An 8,901-nucleotide genomic window follows, 5' to 3' on the forward strand; every position below is an offset into this window, starting at 1 on the left:
AAACGTATCATCATTTAATAATGCACAGGGTGATCGTTAATTCGCCCTGCGTACCTTAATGCAGTGCAGTGTTTACAGAAATAAATTAAGAAACATTAATAACCCTGTGCCTGATAACGAGCTAAATTTGAATCAAGAGAAGAAAGAGCTCCTCGTATTCACATCCACAGATAAAAGAAATTTCTCGTTAGTGCATGGTTGTAATATTTTACGATTCGTTCGGATCTTCTAAGCCGTTCCCAGACGACGACGAAAGAGGTCTTCATTTGTAGCTAAAATGCTAAAGTCACAGATAAAGTCTCCGCGTATCCCGTCGCCAAAAAAAAAAAAAAGGAAAAAGGAAATCTCCAAGAGTTTATCCGAAGTTTACGACTGAATTATAGTCACGTAGAACACGGCCGTAATAACGTCGACGGTGGGACACATATTGTTTATGTGGCTCCGATAAATATCGCGAACGTTCGCGTCTATCCTTGTCCAGGCCCGATAAAAAAGTTCGCTCGGCTCTCTATTCGATCGTTCCCATTTTACGAGTGCCGATGTCCGCGACGTATAGTCCTCGGCGAGTTTCTCGTGGTGTTGCAGCGACGAAGAGGGAGCAGGGAGAAAATGGCGGGATGCGGAACGGAGGTGCTTTTCACGACGTTCGGATATAGTTCTGTATAGAACTAAACAAGGGGGTTGGTAAGCGGGCAATTCGAAATCCACGTTAGTGGCGCCCTTAGATAAATTTTACGACTGGCATAAACCGTCTTGGAACTACCAGCAAGGTCATAACGGCGTTTAATAGCTCATAAGCAAAGCTAGTCCTCGGGATTGTTAGACGACGCGACGATAAGGCGGAATGTTGTTTAGAGGAGAGAGATAAGTACACTTCCGGCGGTTTGAATAAGCGAAAAACTTTTCGTGCAACCATGTTGACACACCAGGTGGTGAGCGAGGGAAATGCAGGATAATGCAGGATCCCGTCGACGTTTTGATATTCAATGGTCCTACGGCCACCAGGATCGAATAAATCCGTCGAGCGAATAGAAAGTTCGGATACTGGCTAGACGCGCGAAAAGAATATCGAATTTTCGACGGGGTAAGTTTCGTCCGTACCTTCCCTTAGGTTCGCTTCATCTCGCGTCACCAACGAGATATTTCTCGACGCGAATAGCAATCTCAACCGCGTTTAAGACCCCTCCAGGTGGAATTAAGTTTCCTCGAGAAAACGAACGGGGCTTCCGGGAACAACGAGCGCGACGGATGCTGTTGGCTCAACGAATTGGGGTTGTATCGAGAAACGAAACGGCCAGGGGATGGAATTAACTGGTCTGGGTCGCTACCGAAGATAACAGTTTTAACCCACAGAAACCACACCCTACCCCAGCATACATAAACCCCTATACTAGTACGAATTATGATGTTGAATTTTTTACGAAGGTAACGAAAGTAAATTGAATTCACGACATATCTTTTGGGTGGAATTCCCTGAAAAATTCAATGATAATAATTGTAAAAGTGAGAAATAATTTTTTAACTGTAAACATTTTTTATAGTCACGCTAGCCAAAACGATATACAACAAATGGATACGCACCTTTACAGACTAAATTGAAGTTTGAGGGTTAAATTATTTGGATTTAGTTACTTATCGTCCGTAATACGAACATTTTCAAATATATTCGTAGAGATATACCTACTGCATACACAATCTACAATTCAGGCACAATCAACTTCATCGATACTTTTCATAACATTTCGTTTCGTTGGTGCTTCACGCGTTTATAAACGACACCAGTGCATAAAATCCCACAATTCAGAAACAGTCGACACCGCCCTTTTTTTAGAACGCCGATTTTTATCAACCTCGTTAAATTCAACGAGCCCGCCAAAATGCAACAGTTCGAGAAACGAATGGTGCCCTGGAGGACATTATCCGGTTGATTGATAGGAACGTTCACGTGATCGTCACGGGGAACGAAGACGCTGCCGCAAGGAGCATAACGCGTCTGTCGACGGTGTCGCCCGTCATAAATTTTCACCGGCGACCGCTTCATCCGAATGATCGTAACTAACCCGGCGGCGTGGACATTAACAGCTTCCTGCTTTACACGCGAAATGATTTGCATTGGTCGCATTAATTCAGAACAGGACGCGCGGCTAGTCGCGATCCAGCATTGCCCGCGGCGACGAAACGCGTATTTCAAAGGGATTCCTCTTTAATTGAAAATTATTCACTGGACCGACGTTTAAATAAGCGTACGTTTGACGCGACAAGATTCGAATTGCTTTCACCTGTTTTAACCGAGTGATTTTTCCATCGTCGTCGCCTATTCGTGTCCAATTAGAGAGGAAATGAACATAATTCGTAGAAAATTTTACCGGAAAAAGTGTGGCGGAATAACTCTGTTCACCTGGAATACCTCCGTTACTTTTAGGGATATAGAAAAATTTACTGAAAAAAGTTGGGTGGTACAGTGGTGCCCATAATATGGCAGTAACAATTTCTTTGGAGTTGGAGAGTTTTCGGAAATTTCAAGGTCACCACCTTTTTTCTTAAACTGCTTGTCGTACTTTTTTTTATTGCTGATAGAGCAGAGGGTGTTCAGGGGATTTCAACGACTGCTAATACAAAGTCAATGAACAATAAATAAAGGAACAAAGCAACAGGTCTTTCATCATAGAAAGTACTCGAAGTGATGTGTCCACTATTCCACTAGGAATAAAAAGAAGAATAGCATGTCATTATAACAGAATAGAGGCGAGCTTGAAATCGCCGAAAACCTTCCATTTGCAACAAAATTATCACTATAACGTATAACTTTTGTGAGGAACGTTTTTCCCTACCTCTGAAAATAACGACATTCCAGGTGAACAGAGTTATTGGACCACCGTGTAGATAAGAGTCGATAAATGAATAGGTAAACTGATTAAACAGTGTTATTGGACCACCGTGTAGATAAGAGTCGATAAATGAATAGGTAAACTGATTAAAAATCGCCGGTAGATGAAGTGAAATACGATGAAAGAGTTAATTAACGTTTCCTTGGGTAACAAGTTAAGTGGAACTAGAACGAGCCGTACCCTACGAACTCTCGTTTATTCGATAGCGAAGGAGGGGATAGAGCAGAATTTAAGAGAAGGCGCGTGTGTACGGACGTGGTCGGCTGCTATGAGAGACTCATTTCACCGATACGTTATCCGACAGATCCGTTCCACTTCCTCGACTTATTACTATCTAGAACTGGGTCGATCTTGATGCGTCCCGTACACGTAGACTCGTTTACTTCATTAACCCTTCGGGCTCACTGACTGCGACTAGACGTATGGCAGGTCTCTGCTCGTGTGTCACTTGAGAGCCGTAAAAACGACTGGAACGAAGAGTCTAACGAACATGATGGTTCGATAAGATCGAGTCAAGGGAATGTTTCTGTTTTGTTAATAAAAAAAAAAGGTCAGAATTATCTTCATTCTCAACCCTGCTAATCTTAACATTTAGAGGACGGGCAAGTTTTCTTATGACTTATATTCTGAGTTAAAACTTTTTGTACTTTTATATCTTATTTTTAAAGTACATTACTTATATCCTATAAGTAGGGAATGATTGCTGAATTTGAACCATCGCCTAGGTTGAACCACTTGTTAGGTGTAAGCAATTTCTACGTCATGATTGCATTAACTAACTTAGTATATATGCAACACATTTGGACTCTCATACGGCGCAAATTACTTGCACATGACAAGTGGTCTAACCTAGGCGATCGTCTAAACTCGGCAAGCTTCCCCTAACTTTACATATTCGTCATAGTGTCATACTACAAAAAATAAACGACCCCTCTGGAGCCTAAAAATAGGCTTCCCGTCCTCTACAGGTTAAATTAGCCATCCATTAAACACAATTCCGTGGAACGAGAAGCACGCGTCCGTAACCTCAACTTCTTCCCCACCTAAGTCGCAAACCCGTTCGAATGTAAACGTTTCACACCCCATAAAGCACCGATGAATTCCGAAAAATCTTGCACCTCACGTTCAGCGGTGCACATACACACCAAGGGGGGTAGCATCTTTCCGAGATAAAGTACGCCCAAATCGTCAGCATTTATGGTCACGCCGCAGCCCATTAAGCTCAATAATCGTAACGCACCACAATCGTCCGATGGATTTCACGATGTATCCCCGACTTGATTCGACGTTGATTCTTTTTTTTTATCGGGATTAAGGCGCACCGGGGACGCAGCTTATACCAGAGGCGAGGAGTCGAATGGCGGTGTACAGCCGACACCAGCCTGGGCGATAACATCGTCGCGCGCGGGCAATCTTCTCGAGCGAGCGCATTTTTACGACTTTCTTTCCTTTCCCTAAAATTCAGGTCAGTCGACGCCGCAGTAGAACTCTATGTGTCTTCCCGACGCCTTCGCCCTCTTGCTCGCCTCATTACCAACGGACGACCCCTTTCTCTCTCTCGTAACTCATTGTCTCCTTCGCCGCCGGCGCATGCTGTCTTCGTCCCTCCCCCTATTTCCCTCCCCCACCCATGGCCGAATTGATACATGCGGTAGGCACCTCGAGCAAGCCACACGGTCTGAGGGTAGGTCAGTGTTCGCGACGCGCCAAGATCGTAAGATTGATCGGTCGTGCCCAAACACGAATTGATTTGGGGAACGGATTCCGCATTTGATCGGTTGATCGATGTTCGTTACTTTCCACTTGTCTTCGATGAACGTTTTTGCGATCGGTAAGTGTAATCTTCTGTTTAAATACAAGATATTTTGATACTTTTCTCGGAGTTTTGTATACACACGAATGGAATCTGGGAAAAATATACGTAAAGGTAAATTGGTTTTTGAAATTGAAAATAATGTGAAAGTTGTGAATACAGTAAAGATTCGATGAGAGTTGGATGGGAAGTTCCTCGTGAGAGTTTCTTCATCCCCACCACTGGGGTAGGGAGGTCGTCGAACCTGTGCACTGCGAAGGTATTATTATTCGACTGCGGATATTGTACATTTATAACGCACCCAAAGGTTTGACATTCAGTATATTCAGAAGTTTAATCATTTTTAGCACGATTTACATTGTATGTGAATGCCGACAGAACGTTAGATACATTAAAGAAGTTTCTATTTGTTCCCGGTATCTGCCAATAAATTCTTGAATATGAATATTTGCATAACAATACACAGTATAACTATTCTGATTGAAATTATTCTGTGTACCGATGAGTAAATCCACCATTTTGTTTGAATGAAATTGTAATATAATTTGAATTCAGTACATATTCCAGCCCCTTTTTCGTAAAAATGGGGGAAGATGATCGAGAACGGGGACGTATATTACTGGATTAGCACAGCCTTTGGATTTCCTCAAAAATGAATATCAAATTTGGGAAAGTATAGTAGATTATTTATTGGTACACCTAAGATACACCCTAAACCGTCCGTGTGCTACGTCTTGTATATAAATTAAATGTTCCTGGTCCTGAAACATATAATGTAAATGAGGTAAAAATAATCTTCCTGTTTTCTTTGTCTATTTTTGTAGTTGTGGATACAGCTGAGCAAGTCTCACGTCTAGAATATTTTTATTGTAAACATGAACAGGGTATTCAATATAATGACAAATGAAAACTTGAGGTGAATGAGTTATACGGAGCCATACGTGGTTTAATGACATCTTCGATATTAAACAGTAAACATTGAACTAAAACTTGGAAAAGAAATGATATTTCTTTCGAAGCTACGCGAGTATGTCCGCTATTCCTTTTAATCATTCCTCCATTCAGTTCATCGTTCTAGAAATAAGAATTTTCTAATTTAGAGCTTAAAGTATGAAACGGAATTTCTATAGTTCTCCTCAAGTACGCAAACGTAGTTTCATAACTCTGACAAAACAATATCATTAAAGTACAGATACAAATATCGTTTACCATATCCACCGGTAATTATCAAAGTGTTGTAAATGGAAACACCAGACACATTGCCTATTTTTTGTTATTTTATGTTACATCGATATATATTTTAATATTACGAAAGAATTTTCGAAACGAAAAACACAAGACTTACACCACTTCCATAAATACCATCACATAGAGTGACTCACACGTTCGTTTATATACTTTCAAAATTGCAGTTAAGTGTAGAAATTTTTATGCAATTTCTATTTATGTATTCTTGTGATTTTCACTTTAAACTTTTAATTTTAATTTTTAAATAAGATTCCTAGTTTGATACATAATCTGGTGAAATAAATGTGACAGCCTTGCGTGAACAAATTTGAGTCACTCTATACATATATAACATATATTCCCTGCAAATCTATCAACGTAAAAGAATTACTAATTCCTGTTCCCATAAACTAAAAAAACATATATCAATTCTTAAGTACATACGTACCCAACTTCGTCGATTCAGATCAACATCCGCTGATAAATTGGCAACTTCAAAAATCAAGAAGATCGTTTCCACTTCGATATTTTCCTCCGTAGAACTCGTTCCAAGTCAGTCTTCTGCCTTCAAGTTCTCCGCGCATAAAAGTCATATACTTCGAAATCCAGCGTTAGACCAAGCATCATCGCTCGTTTCTTCGCGCACCGCTCCCGAAACTTTGTTAAAGTCCGAAGCACCAATCCGCGAGGATCCTCGAACAGACGCATAAAGATCCCGGATAACGATCACCGAACATCCGGCGAAACATCGGCCAGGCAACACGCTTCCCGCCCGGAGTAACGAATTTTATTACGAACGCTTTACGATCTCCGTTTCGCGATTTCACTCCGCGAATCAGACTTCGAGATCTGCGAACCCGTTTCAGCTGGATTCTAGTTTAAAGTGAATTTAGACTTTACACTTTCGATGTGCAACGCTGCTTCATTACGTATTAATCATCCATTCGATTTATCAAAAGTACAGACTGGCTCTATTTCATCCACTGGTCACTTTGGATCTTCATTTTGGATGAAATGCAGATGAAAACAATCTTTACATCGAATTTTATACCTTTTCACTTTGGATTATCATTACGGATTATTCATTGGAAAACATTGTTTTCATGAGGGTTGGGTTGGAACCTAATATTCAAATTCTCGGAACGCAAATCCAAAACTTTATAAGGATTTCGGAACTCTCGAAACTTTCGGAACTCGACATTCTACAAATACTGATTTTGTCTTGTAAGACGAATACTTTGGTTTAAGAAACCTTGGGCAAATTTGTGCATAAATCTTTATTGACCATAACTAAACGGAACACAAACAAAAACATAACAATATATTTACCTATCCTTTTCTTATGCACTAACACTCGTTATTTTAGCAGTTTCTACTTTTTACTACCACCAAATAATACTATAATACGTAATTGAAAATGAACTTACATTTACAACGTGTGCCCATGGTGTTACAAGAACGTTTATACTGAATGCGTATTCGGATGAAAACCTATGAAATGATTTCAACCAGTAAACTCGTTTATACCAGTATTTATATACTCAGGACTTTCATCTTCACATTCACTGTGGATGAATCATCCGCAATGGTCATGCAATGTGAAAAGGTGTAAATTCGGCTTTACACTTTTCAGTGTGGATGATTCAGCCACGATGTACATCGGAAATGTAAAGTCTAAATTCGATTTAAATATTGTTTTCATCTGCAATTACATTCAAAACGAACATCCAAAGTGAACAAAGTGGAGCCAATCGCTACTTTTGTTGAGCTAAATGAATTGTGGATGAAACATCCGCTATGCACATCCAAGGGCAGCATATCACGAAGAAATGGAAAGAGCTACGATCGAGTCCGCGCGACATTTTTTGCCGATTCTCATTAGCACGCGATTCAACCGAAGTTCGTCAAACGGGACGGTGGAAAAAGGAACCCTCCGGCACGCTATGGGCACCCGCGATTCGTCGAATATCACCAGGCATGCGCCCGCCATTGGGACGAGGAAGACAGCGCGAGCAACGGGAGGGAGAAAGAGGGAGAAAGAGGAGAGGGTTGCTCGTAAGTGAGCAGCACGTGCGTAGCAGTCATCCTGGCGCACTCGCCAGGACCGTTTCTTCCTTTTGCGGAACGATGCTCTTCCCTCGTCGCGTCCGAAACATCGAGGTCCAGTGTTCGCCTGTCGTTCGCAAACAAACCACCTGGACGAACTGACTCGAAATCCATCCGTTAGCTACATCCTAGTGCTAGGGTTATACCGTGCTCGTGGTACGAAAAGATGCAGTCGTTACACGAGGCCCATCGGTGTTCATTCTCCAAGAATCTCGGAAACACTAGTGTACAAAAAGGAAAACTTATACGCGCCAAGGGAATCCTTTTGTCCACCGTCCTGTGGATTAAAATCGTCGACGGAGAACGCCAGTTTCACCCAGTGCCATTGGTTGGACCGTTTGGTCCAACCTCGGAGGATAATTTCCAAGGTTCGCGAAAGCTGGTGCATTTATAGATTCTAATGACAGGATCGAGAGATGACGGTGAGAGATCATCCCGACGTTCCGCGAGCGCTACCATCCTTTACTGACCAGGCCCGACTGGATCCTGCTACTCGATCATGCCAGCTCGACTACCGCCGAGATGAAACGTTGGTTCGTCGACGGCACCAGAGTCGTCGAACCGTCGAACGATCCCGGTGAATCGGCGGAAAGTTTCGAACTACGCGCTTTTGTACCTGACGTTATGAATAGGAGTTCGGGAAGAGACATTGCCCAGGATGAGAGAAACAGCCAGGCGAGATTGCCTTGTGGTTCACGGTCCAACGAGACCACGGATGATCGTTCGAGAGTAAAACAAGATACATTCGAGGGAATTAAATCGAACAACTGGATGGTCGGCGGGGAAGTCTGTTCGATTCGATCAGAGGGTGGAAAAGAACTTCCGGAAGACATTCGGGAACCGTTGACAAAAGAGAACACATTGGTA

The sequence above is a fragment of the Dufourea novaeangliae genome, unplaced genomic scaffold (genome assembly GCF_001272555.1).
Source record: "Dufourea novaeangliae isolate 0120121106 unplaced genomic scaffold, ASM127255v1 scaffold14, whole genome shotgun sequence".
Lineage (NCBI taxonomy): Eukaryota > Metazoa > Arthropoda > Insecta > Hymenoptera > Halictidae > Dufourea > Dufourea novaeangliae.